Here is a 14,030-nt window from a genome sequence, read left to right as displayed (position 1 = left end):
CTTTTTCAGCTTCTCCATACGATCTGCAAAATAGAAATGAAAACTTTCAGGAGATAGATGAGATTTTGCAATATTAATATGTTTTTCCTCCTCATCATCACTACTGCTATCATCAGTTGGTGACTGATCAAACTGTACAGATTTTTCAGAACTAGCATCTGATAAACCAGAATCTGATGGTGTTTGATCAAAGACAACTAATTTTTATGTGCTAACATCATTTTGTACACTCTTATCTGAACTATGTGAGTTTTCATCAGCACTTAATGAACTTTCATCAGAAACAACAGACTCTTCCTCCACACTCTTCACAGTCTCACCAATAGACTTCATCCATGTGGCAAACATATCTGGTTCTCTAACAATCTTAGCGATGAAAGCTTTGAACTCTCCTTTTTCATCAACAAACATATCCTAGCTGAAGCCTTCAGGTAGTCTTTCATCATCTTGATCGACTATACATGCTTTGCTTTCAGGTGATATGTAATTGTTCCAGTTGAAGTCTACCAAACACGCTCTCTTTGAATCCTCAATCTTCCTACCATGAGGCACCTGTGGTTCTTGCTGTTGACCAACCTGTTGATAAATGGCTTTCCGGTGGTAATCATCTTTTCCAAATGGATTCTGAGCACACTAGCTTCCCTGTTCTTGCACTCTCGCTTGAAATGGCCTTTCTCCCTGCATCGAAAACAAGTAACTTTAGATTTTTCAAAACCTAAAATTGAAACATGTGCATCGAGAAAGTCATTTCTCCCAGTAATAAGCTTGAACTTTTCAGCTCGTCTGAGAACACTCGCTAGGCACCATTTGATATCCATCAGTTCCATCTCTTCGGCGTCTATCTGATCGTAATCCTCCTTTGTAAGCATAGGATTCTCGATCCGACCAGCAACAAGACCTTCATATGAAAGAAGTACAGGACCAAGTAATGCCATGTGATCTTTAGCAGTTTCTTTAGAAAAACTTTGACCCTCTGGAAGATTCAAAGCGATGTTGCACTGGATCACATAACCGTTTCCTGTCTTTGTGCTCTGAGAATGGAAACTTGTAGTTGACTCTTTCGGATTAACACTCGGAAATGATGAGAATCCACTGCTGCTGTTGTTAGAACCATGATCAACCTTTTCTGTTGAATCCCCAACACTAAATGCAGTCTGGATTTTAGGACTTCTCTCAGATTCTGGAACCGGAACACTACCTTTGTAGTACATTTTTACGTCCTGTTGACCACTTAGACTGTTCATCCTAGCGATCTTCTGCTGTTCCAGATCCTGACTTTCGATCTTTTCAATAAACTGAGAAACTGTTAGTCCATCATAAACACCCGTATTTTTCAGAATCATCAAATACGTTCCCCACTCTTTCTGCGGTAATGCATCTGCCAGTTTGTCTACCCACTCTTCACGATCTTTTGTAATACTCAGCATTGACATGGATTACACTAAGTGGCAGTAGCGTTCAATCAACTTCTTCGTGTCCTCTCCTGGTAAACTACTAAACAGATCAAACTCTTCCTTGAGCAATGCCTTCTTGCTCTTAATCATATTCTCACTTCCTTCAAACTTGACTTTAAGTGCATCCCAGATCGATTTCGATGTTTTGTCATGCTATAGGAGTATGAAGATGTCTTCTTTGATTGCTTGTTGAAGCAGACTGATCATCATCTTCTCTGCTTTATACATATTTCGTTCTTCATTTGTAAATTCTAACAGATCTTTAGTAACCTGCAATTCTGTTCGAGGTAACACATATTTCTTAAGAATACATTCCTATGACCTAAGATGATTTGCCTGAACCCAATTTTTGATATGTCTTTCCACCCGTAGTATTCTTCGATACTCATCAGTTTTGGGGGTTTTTGGGTAGTTCCTGTCTCATTTTCCAAGTTCATGGTTTGTGCAATGACAGTTGGAGCAGACGGTGTAGCAAACACGTTATAGAACTCGGTATCCATGATTTGTCAACATGTTGTTCAAAAACAGTGACTTTGGAGCGAAATTAACCTATAATCAGTTTTGGAGCGAAATCTGAATCTAAGCACCCCTGGAGCGAAATCTGATACAAGCTTTTGGAGCGAAATCCCTGTTTTGCACACTGAAGCGAAATCAAGAGATTATCAGGAGCGAAATCCTTCAGTATCTATACTCTGGAGCGAAATCAGGATGTTCTCAGGAGCGAAATCAACAGGCTATGGCGATTTGGAGCGAAATCAGAGTAATGCCAGGAGCGAAATCTGATGTTCAGTTCGAGCGAAATCAATTCGCATGTCAATTTTGTCCATTTTTACTGTGAATTTAGGTCTCAAACTTTCAGGAATTTGTTAATGTCCAATAATCTATAGTCTGTGAAATTTTGAGCAGGTTTTGACCGTTAAATCTCGTTCTGGTGAAGAAAGAAGGTGTAGAAATAAGAAAACTTGATGAATTCCAGCTAATCTCTGCAGAACTCCTCCTCTTGTGCTCTGATACCAATTGTAGGATCGTGATTCTGACCCAAATGAGTCGTTCAGAGGAATTTTACTCTGTTTCAGGTGCGGAAAATAGGAAACAAAGCTAGAAACAGCTGATTCTTCTCTTTAACTACTGATTGTATTGATATGACAACAATTACACTCAGTCTTCACACCGGCAGCACTTCGGCGTGGAATACAAGACAATGTTACATGATTTCGCTCAGGAGACCCCATATATAGGGCTCTGATTTCGCTCGAGACTACACTGGCTGCTAGGAGCGAAATCACAAGGTGTGATTTCGGGCGAAATCACCTCTAAGACACATAGGAGCGAAATCAGCTACTAATACACATACACTCTCTTATTTTCTCGTAAAACGTGCCCTAATCTATACAATGCAATCTAAGACTCGATACAAGACGAAGTCGACAGATGTATGCACCAACAAGAAGGATCCACTAAAAGTTGGTTTTGCCTCAATAGTTTGAGAAGAATTGTGAAAATAACACGTGACACTCCTTATTGGTAGGATGAAGGTGTATTTTGGTTCTACAACACAAACTTTTACCCATTTGTTTTCCCAATTGTACAAAAAAATTAGAACAAAAATTCTAGTACAAAAAATGTAGCACAAAAAATTCAGTACAAAAAATTAATCTAAAAAATATAGCACAAAAAAATCTTATACAAAAATTCAACACAAAAAAATCTAGCACAAAAATGTTATACAACATAGAAATTTAAGACAATTTTTTTAGGTTTTTTTTAGATCTCATATTTTATATAGCTGCTCAAATTAAAGATAAAAAGATGCTTGATTTTATGGAGCAATTTGTTTGAAATAATGTGGTATGAAAAAGTTGTAAATGTTTAAAAAATATGAAATAATATGCATGTGCCTTGCATGTAAAAAAAATCAACAAATAGGTTATTACAAAATACCCTTACACCATCTTTTTTTTCTATACTTCATCTTAACCATTAATTTGAAAAATGAAAGGCCAACATTTCTTCTTACCATATTTAAAAAAATCAACTATTTGTTGATACATTTTTGTGTGGACGCGGCACGTTCGGTTCGAGCCTCTAACGGAATGAAGACCAAGTCGGATACCTCCTATCCAACTTGGGTCCGACAAGTTTGTTCCGTTTAATTTGTAATGTGTAACAAACAATGCATGTTGCATTTAGGGTATTGTTTGTGTGTTTATTTAGTACACTGGGCCAAATCTTCATGTGGGCCAAAACCTTCTTTGGGCCTTGATTTCCTTGGGCCAAAACCTCTCTGACGAAACATGATGAAACACAAAGTGTTTCATCCAATAAGGACAAACTCACGATGAAACACAAGTGTTTCATCCAATAAGGACAAACTCACGATGAAACACAAGTGTTTCACCCAATAAGGACAAAACCATGATGAAACACAAAGTGTTTCACCATGCTACAAGACAAAAGCATGACGAAACTCCCTGTTTCGTTGGCTGTTGGGTTTCTTCAGGCCCAAATGTCTGGCCCAATGTTGTTTCGTCAAGCCCTCTTGTGTTTCGTCGTAGTTAAGGCCCAGGATACTATATAAACAGCTTTCTGGTTTCACTTTGAAATCAGATGAGAGAATACCCGGAGAGAGTTATTCTGTAAAACTGTGTGTGTATCAGTTGTTCTCGGTTCTCATCCTGTTTAATAAATAGATTGTGTTTCATTGGTTAAACCGTGTTCCTATTAACTGTGTTTGGTTTGGCATCGTTACGGGGATTCCGCACCCGTTACCGTGTTTGTGATAAACAAGGATAGGTTTTCGTTATCGATCCACCGGAAAAACGGGACCTACAATTAGTATCAGAGCTTTGGCTCTAATCCTTGTTTAAAACCAAACAAGTTTGGGTTTTTATCAAGTGGTTTTTAGTGATTTTTTTTTTCAGATTTTGTTCTTTAAAAATTTATATATTTTCTGGAAAAAGTCTCTAAAATCAGTGTCTATCTTGTTGTTTTGCTAAAAGTTTGTTCAAAAACCTTATTATTTTGCATTTCTACATGTTAGCTTTTGGTTTTTGTTGAAAGTTTTAAGCAAAATCGTGTTTCGGAATATTGTTTGGTGACCGGAATCATCATAATTTCGCCGGAAACTTCATATCTTCAACAAAACTTCAAAGTGTTCTTCAAAATACTACTTTTTGATCTTTTATCAAGTCACTGTGCAAGTTGTTGTGAATTAAAAAAATTATTTGTGAAGGCATGGTGGATTGACTGGTTGGTGTGATAAGCATGCTGTAAGTTTGAAAAGAATGTTTTGTGTCAGAATAGGATAAGGCTTGTGTTGAAAATTCTCACCAACTCTTGTAACCTTATCCTCTAACCTTATCCATTCCGTTTTGTTGATCAACTCAACCATCATATGGTTCGTCGCACAAGAGACAAAATCATAGAGTTTTGCCGAGATTGCATAGATCATTCTGTTTCATCACCAGGGTCAACACACATTAAAAATCCAGTTTCGTCGAACTAAATATCCATCGGTTTCGTCGAGATCATTCTTATCAATCCAGTTTCGTCGTCATATAAATCAGTTTCGTCGCACTGAGATCATTCAGTTTCATCGACACATACATTCATTTTCGTCGCAGACTTTATCCATTCAGTTTCATCGGTCATTTATTAAATCAAGTCTCATCATCACGTGAGATAGTGGCTGAATAAAACAAAATTTATATCGGTCCAATAACATGGATTGTGAGTGGGAAATTGTTCGGTGACCAGATTGCATTTAATAGTGATCAGATTGCATTAAATTTGATTCAGTTTTGTTACATTTAATAGTGATTAGATTGCATTGCATGTGCCAAACAATTTCATCGGTCCAATGAGATTTCATTTTAGTCAGTTCACACGATATTTTTTTCTTGAAAGCATTTATGGTATCTACATTCATGATTATCAAACAATTAACCTTGAAAGGTCAAATAGCTTTATCTGACATATGCATGTGAATTAATTGAAAGAAAAGGTTTTTGTTGTCTATCAAAAGTAAAGTTTCCCCATCAGTCCCTATAGTTTTGTCATTCTTTAAGTTTTAGTCACATTAAAAATCATATCAAATTCCATCACAAGCTTTCGTCACATTTAATTGGTTAAAAAAGGGTTTCATCGAGCATAGGGATTCTTCAAGAGCAAGTTACGTCAAAACAACCTGAGTTTAGTCAAAGGATTTCAATCATAGTGTTTCGTTGTTGATCGTACATCATCCATTTTCGTCGAGAATTAAGTTAATATCAAGCTGGGGTTCGTCGTGCATTGAATTGGGTCTCAAACTGAATTGGGCCTCACCAGTTTTGTCGCACCTTTTATCATTCAGTTTCGTTGCATAACAAGCACTTCGATTTTCGTCGTAATCATTTGTTATTTTTAACCGAGGACTTGTAAAAGTGTTTTAACAGTGTGCTATTAAGTGTGTGACCAGGTTTTCAATTTTATAAATCAATCATGAGTTGTACAAGTCCATGGGATTGGAGTACGGACTCACAACCAGTTCAAAAACCGACTTCGATGGCCGAATATTTAGCGAATACCATACCTCGACAACAGCAGTCAATAAGTGCAAGTCAATGGGCATTGGTGACGAATCAAAATCAAAGCATTCAAAATCTATTGCTTAGTGAGAGTGAGACGAGTAGCAACAATCGGCCGCCAAAGTTAAATCACATGAACGACTATCCATCATGGAAGGGTCGTTTCCATACATACGTTCAAGGGCAAAGCAGCGGACTTTGGACATGTTTCATTAATGCATGCAACCCTGCCCTCGAAGTAGCAGCATCAACTTCAGCGGGTTTTACTAATATGCCTGAAAACGACAAAAAGGCATATGATCTAGAGAAGAAGGCATATGCTATTCTCACTCAAGCACTTCACAAAGACATCTATCATCAATTCTCCTATTATAAGACCAAGAAAGAGTTATGGGATGCATTGGTAGCGAGAGGAGAAGGGAATGCAGCTTCTAGAAAGACACGCGATGATTTATTGAAGAAAGAGTTTGAATCATTTCGATTCTTGGAAAATGAAACTCTAAATGATATGACTTCTCTCTTTTATCATTTGATTAGTGAAATGTGTTCTTATAATGTTGCTGCAACTCATCAGGAAATGATTGCACGGTTTGCTAATGCTCTGCCTCCTAAGTGGAGTCCATTCATTGAACTTCTAAAGCATACGGGCGCTTTGGATACAACCAATGGCACTCTCTATGAATTCATTCAAAAGTTGGAGCACAAGAACGAAGAGGAAATTCGGAAAGCTAAAATGATTGCACCTCCTCAAAACACAGAAATGTATTTGCCTGGTTTTGGTCCTTCAGCTAGTTCTAGTTCCATTCAGCAACCGAAGCTTCAAACGGCATTTATGTCCAATACAAGCTCATCACCGTTTCCACAGTGAAATCAAAGTGCTTATCTTTCACAATCCATACCCCAACCACAAGCCCAACCACAACAAAAACAAGCACATTATATCAACAATCCTTCACCCCAAAACATCAACACTGTCAGAGTTGATACTTCCAATCTTTCAAAAGTCAGTGTAGAAGTTGCAAAGGAACATTTGGAACTTCTCAACACAATGTTCAGTTCCTATTGCGGATTGGTAGCAGGTCAAATTGGAAACATCAATATGACCAATGAAGATTATCAGTAGATAGACCGTGATGAAATGGAGTTAATGGATATCAAGTGGGCATTTGCAAGTGCTGTTAGAAGGGCAAAGGACTTCATGGCTCGAACTGGAAGAACAAGCTTGGAAGGCAAGAATGATACGAAGTACGGGTTTGATAACAATGCGGTTACTTGTTTCAATTGTGGCGAAAGGGGACACTTCAAACGTGAGTGCACTCGGCCAAGCAGACAAGGCAACCAGAATCCATTCAGAAATCAGACAAGTACTTCCAATGCCAATCAAGATAACCGTGGAAAAGGGATAGTAGCTGTGAACAACACCACCAACCAGAACCAGAACCAGTCTGGACCATCAAATACCAATCGAGCATTGACCGTTCAAGCTGATGAAGGATGTAATTGGTCTGTACAATTTGGAGATGGTAATCAAGGAGGTGGAACTGCTTGCTATGCAAAAATCATCAACCACATCAAGCATGTTCACAAAGAAGAATTTGCTAAAAGTGATGATAGCTCGGGTTATAGCGGCAGATCAGATGAAGAAGGCTCGAATGCAGGAGATTATAATTCTGAAGATGGATCTTTTTCTTGTCAAACTGCCTTTATGGAAAATGTCTCAGCCTCTACGAGTCAGGTAAAATCTGAAACTCCTAGCATCTGTAGTGATTGTGCTGATATGAAACATAAATGTGCTGAATTGAAACGTGAATCTGAAACGGTTCATAGTCACAATCAGAGTTTGGTTATTGAACTGTCAAAGTGCAAAGAGGCAAATATGGCTTTAGTTAAAAACGAAAAGGAATTTAAATCTGTAATTGAAACCTTAAAGAAAAGTGTTTCCGAAGTGAACAAAGTTGTTTATCATAAACAAGTTAGTATTAATGATTACATTAACATTGTTGAGGAAACCAAAAAGGAGTTAGCCATTGCCAAATGTGAGCATGATGCTATCAAGCAAAAGTTGGAGAGTTATTCTAACTCCCGATTTGTGCTCGATCACATCATAGACGTTCAAAAACTGAAAGGTAATGTGAAAGGCGTTGGGTATAAGTCGTGTCCGCCTCCTTTGAGACACAACTATACCAAAATGCCCGATGAAGAGGATATGCCTCGTTTTGAACCATATGTACCTCTCGATTATGAGGATGTTACAACTGGTTTAGGTTTCAAAACGGACAATTCATCGGAGGGCTCATCTGATAGCAAAGAAAAGTCATCATGTGCTTCAAATCAAAGTCCTCCAACCATTGAGGACTATGATTCTTCAGATGATGAATCAGATGTGAGTGACCAGGATGAATCACTTGATGAGACGAAAGGAGTAGAAATTCCAATTGAGAATCATATTCTTTGTGATCCTCCTACTCCTGCAGTGCAACCTGTTGCCAAGCAAGTGATAGATCCTGTCATGGATGTCAAAGATGACAAGAAATCTGTGTCTACCATTAAGAGTAATAATGTGTTGTACACTTTGGTTGGTGATTCTAAAATCTATTAAGATCACGATTTTCCAATTAAAAATGTCAATCCATCTTCGATTGATAAAGTTTTTGAAGATAATACAAACAAGTTTTTGGGAAAGACAATTCCAGGAGTCATTGTAACTCAATGTGACCCAATTCCAAAAGTTGAAATCAGGAAACAATTCGGAAATCAAAAATCACCAACAAAGCAACAACCTATTGCTTCTAAGGGTAAACAACCAGAAAGGCGAGCTCAAAAGCCTAATGTTTCTCAATCAATATATGAAACAAAAGGAGCTCGTTATCATAAGAAAAGCAATGATGTTAAATTTGTAGCATCAAATGGTACTGATAAAATTGAGACTTTTGAAAATAAATCAAACACCGATTTTATCCAACAAATCAAGATTTTAAAAGGTAGCAGTCAAAACAATTACACTCAACATACAGATGGGTGTGATGAAAGAGCAAGTACCTCAGGTTCTACAGGTTCGACAACGTGTTTCAAATGTGGGAAGTTTCGGCACATCATTAAAGACTGCACAAACTCGCCCAAACCAAGTTTTGTTGAGAAAGCACCACCTGAAAAAGTTCACCCTCAACGTCGTTCCGTTTCACCAAAATATGATAAAAGAACTGTCAAAGAACAAGAAACAAAACAACGACGTCAAAACGTCAGAGCAGTTGAAAAGGCTTTAAAATCTGAAGTCAAATTTGTTAACAGGGAACCAAGTTCATCACAATCTTCAAAACCAGAAATCTCAAAATCCTTTTATAAGAATCAAACTGGTAAACAAAAACAAACTTGGAAACCTAAGACGGGTGAAAGTTCAGGGGGAGGTGCTGTGTTTGAAAATCATCAGGAAATTGAAATTACATTTCTTGATTCTCAAGGGCAACCCAAGTCTATGAAGGCTTGGGTCCCCCTCTCCAACTAATATCTGAGTGAGTGTGTAGGATGTTCCAGGAGGAACTTTCGATAGTCATAGGATTATTGATAGTGGAATGTTCATGCACAAGGCCGACGACAAAAGAAATTGTTGCCTTTGATGGAGAGAAGAAAAAAAAGAAGACAAGAATGTTTGTCGAAAGAAATTGATGACTTCGACAAAATGAAAAATCATTCCAAAAGTGTGATTGTTAAAGTCTTTGATCGGGTTCCCAGGATAGATTCAATCAAAATGTACGCACCTACAGCACGTTTGAAGTTCACAATCAACAAAATGAACGTGCAGTGTACATTTCTTCGCGGTGTGATTGAAGAAAATGTGTTTGTTGAACAAACCAACCGGGTGTGCGGATGCCTTGGCGTGGATTGAACAACCGCACACTACTTCTCAAAGAGAAAGACAAAGACCTTCGCTGGTGCAATTTGGAAGACCAGCCGGAACCAAAGGTTTATGATCTTGTTGCTGTGTAGAGCTATCTCGGATTAAGTGAAGTAGCTACAAAAATCGACCTTGAAATCCACACCGGGTGGATATCCAGTTGGGAGAGCACTCAGATTCCTGGCAATGCACGAAGCAGTTGTAGGATACAGTTTTAAATTTCTAATCTCTCCTATACTTGTCGATATTTAAGCTGCTTTATGAATTATTATCATCTCGTACAACACTCTTTGGCCTGACACGTTGAACTCAAATATCACCTCACATGTGATTGTTTCACTATGAAACTCATCAATGTTGTCATGGTCCACACCGCTTACCGACGTGCCAACTGATTTTTTCCAAAATTTGATAAATCATTTCTGATTAACTTATTTTTGGTAAACGACATTGAGGTAAAACATGAGTTAACCATCATCGGAAAATCATTTTTGTAAATATCTTTGTGTCTTTTAAATTTATCTTAGTTTGTTGATTTTAGGGGGAGTAAATCCAATTTTAAAAAAATCCAAAAACATCAAAAAAAATTTAAAAAACACAAAAACAATAGAAAAACAAAAATGAGTTTCCTGGCGAGAAAAAGAGAAAATGATAGTACATCAGTGGTCTGTTGAAACATCTTTAAACTGAACTTAAACTGAAAAACGATAAGCAGCTCTATATAAGATGTATCGGTAGGCTCACAATCATTTTAAAGTGTGCAGGGTGATATAAATCTTAATTGACTGAAGACCAGGTGGGAACCATTCATTCTTAGTACCGAAATTTCGTTTGAGAGATTGCCGAGGTTCTGATATATTCGGTCTTTATGCTGCTTATCATCTGGGTATCATGGTTGTATCTTTTACCGAAAAATAACGGGGACGCAAGTCTAGATCCTCCATGATACTATACATACGTGTACATATTGCATTCGACCTCAATAAGTGATCAACAATCACATGTCCAAACAAATAAGTTACAAAATATCACATTCTTTCCGGGAATCAAGTTCGTCTCTCTGCTGTACGAAAGTACTGACCTGTTCATGGACTTGCTCCTGTGCCCTCATGCATCAAAAATCAAGTTCCTCATCAATAAGTGATTCTATCACATAGGGCTTGTTTTCAAATCAAAATAAGTGAGAATCTCACATCATATACGGTTAAACAGATGATAAACGGTATACTCACCGGTAAGATGAACTCTCGTGCATACCGTGATACGAGAATGTGTCGTGTGTGGATGAACACCGGTCGGTAAGTATAAATCATACCTAATCGTATCCCTTGCCATGATTACATCTGATAAGTTGAGCTTACGTTGACAACAATACCGATAATCGTTATAGGATGCTTATCTAAATGTTAAATAACTGAACAACAAGAGTGTTTTGGCATGACCATACACTGATATGATTCTCTTACCCTCGAAACTCGCAAAAAGAATGTCTGTAAATATTTATTTATTGCTTTCAGTTTCTGCATCTCTGTGTATATTTATTTATTGTTTTCCGTCCTTACATTTAAAAAATGAAAAATACCAAAAAGATTTTAGGTGCGTTTTAATATAAACTTTATAAAATCCAAAAAAATTTGCTTCTAGTTTATTTTTGATTGACCGATGTTGGAACTCGAGTCTATCCTACCCAAAATCCTGATTTTAAGCCGAAAAACAATTGCACCTTCATAAACTGTCGAAGTTAACAAGTTTTGAAAGTTAAAGGATTAAAATTGATCATTTTCTTACTTTCAAACTGTTGTCGGTCGGTGATTGATTGAGAATTGATCTCATATGTGTCGTTTGTTTAATTTGACTATATTCCAAGCAGTTGTTCTCATTATGCGTTTAGATTTCTTGCATGTGCAGATGCTAAAGGCAAGGAGAACAGGTTCGATGACAAGCTTCGGAATGAAGACACGACGTGAAGGCACTCAAAGGATAAAGATGATAGAGTTGTCGCTGACCCTTCATCAACACCACAAGGATCTAAAGAATTGAAGATCAAAAGATTCACGAGCATAACTCAATGGAGAGTTCATTCTAAGGGGGAGTTTGTTAACACACTTTCTAAAAGAAATGGGGAGTTTGTTGATACACTTTCTTCTTACGACGCGTGAAGACTTTGAAGATCCTCCGACATGAAAGACATGGAAGTCGAACCATCACAGCAGCGTCCAAGGGGGAGTTTGTTGATACATTTTTGTGTGGACGCGGCACGTTCGGTTCGAGCCTCTAACGGAATGAAGACCAAGTCGGATATCCTCCTATCCAACTTGGGGTCCGACAAGTTTGTTCCGTTTAATTTGTAATGTGTAAACAAACAATGCATGTTGCATTTAGGGTATTGTTTGTTTGTGTGTTTATTTAGTACACTGGGCCAAATCTTCATGTGGGCCAAAACCTTCTTTGGGCCTTGATTTCCTTGGGCCAAAACCTCTCTGACGAAACATGATGAAACACAAAGTGTTTCATCCAATAAGGACAAACTCACGATGAAACACAAGTGTTTCACCCAATAAGGACATAACCATGATGAAACACAAAGTGTTTCACCATGCTACAAGACAAAAGCATGACGAAACTCCCTGTTTCGTCGGCTGTTGGGTTTCTTCAGGCCCAAATGTCTGGCCCAATGTTGTTTTGTCAAGCCCTCTTGTGTTTCGTCGTAGTTAAGGCCCAGGATACTATATAAACAGCTTTTTGGTTTCACTTTGAAATCAGATGAGAGAATACCCGGAGAGAGTTATTCTGTAAAACTGTATGTGTATCAGTTGTTCTCGGTTCTCATCCCGTTTAATCAATAGATTGTGTTTCATTGGTTAAACCGTGTTCCTATTAACTGTGTTTGGTTTGGAATCATTACGGGGATTCCGCACCCGTTACCGTGTTTGTGATAAACAAGGATAGGTTTTCGTTATCGATCCACCGGAAAAACGGGACCTACACTATTTATTTGATATCTGTACTTTGATTTGTATAAATATATCTGACACAATATTATATGTATATAATTTGGGATGCCTTTTCATGAGCCATATGTTTGTACCTCATTTAGTGTGTGCACGATTAAACCTCTTTTTTTGCATTGGATTAGTGTTGACACGTTTATTGAATACATGATGTACCACTTGGTATTGTATAAACTTTCCTTTGATTTCTGGATTTGTTTTGAATTTTCTTTATCGTTAGTTTGTTTTAGACATTAATAGCTAAACTATAAAAAAAACTTATTAGGTATACATTTATACTTTTTTGTTTAACTTTTAAACCAATTACCCCATAATGTTTAAACAACGTACCTTTTTATAAGTTATATTTTTCTTTTAAATTACATTTTAAAAACATGCATTTTATTAAGGTATTGCTATTTTAATATTTACTGAATCGCACAGACAAAAACAAACATTGTATTAGGTATTGCTATTTTAATTTTTACTGAATCGCAGAAAAAAAACAAACATTTTATTATGGTATTGCTATTTTAAATTTTACGGAATCGCACAGACAGCCTGTAGTGTATATATTATTGTAAAAGTAAATTTTAAAATATTATTGTAAAAGTAGATTTTAAAAATATAAAATTATAAGCGAACGAAAAAAAATACGCTTTGAAAATCAAAACAGAAGTAACCAACAAACATAATAATCGGCCCATTCCATCCAATGTGACCTGAAATTTGGGTATCAACGGCTAATTAGCGGCTTGATAATGAGGCGAAAGTAGAACCCACCCGGAGAAGCAATAATCTGCTGAAACGTATAATCTGTATTGGTATGTCAGTTTCAATTTTAAGTTTTTAACCTTCTAAACTACTGATTATCTTCTTACGATTGGTATCAATTAATAAATGATTACTTTGTAAAAAAAAAAAAAATACAAGATGAGGTCACTTAGGGGGGGATATTCACGGTACTCCCAACCGCCAAGGTGATCCCACATCGCAGACCGCCAGCTAGCAAGCCTGAGTCTGGGGGTAAATCCGCTACCGTAGGGCATTGGGAACGAGCAAGACTCGAACCCGCCACCTCCGGGTTAGAATGCAGGCTGGTGGCCATTGGGCTGACACCCGATGGTTA

This window comes from Helianthus annuus, chromosome 11 (genome assembly GCF_002127325.2).
Source record: "Helianthus annuus cultivar XRQ/B chromosome 11, HanXRQr2.0-SUNRISE, whole genome shotgun sequence".
NCBI lineage: Eukaryota > Viridiplantae > Streptophyta > Magnoliopsida > Asterales > Asteraceae > Helianthus > Helianthus annuus.
Note: the sequence above shows the minus strand (reverse complement) of the source record.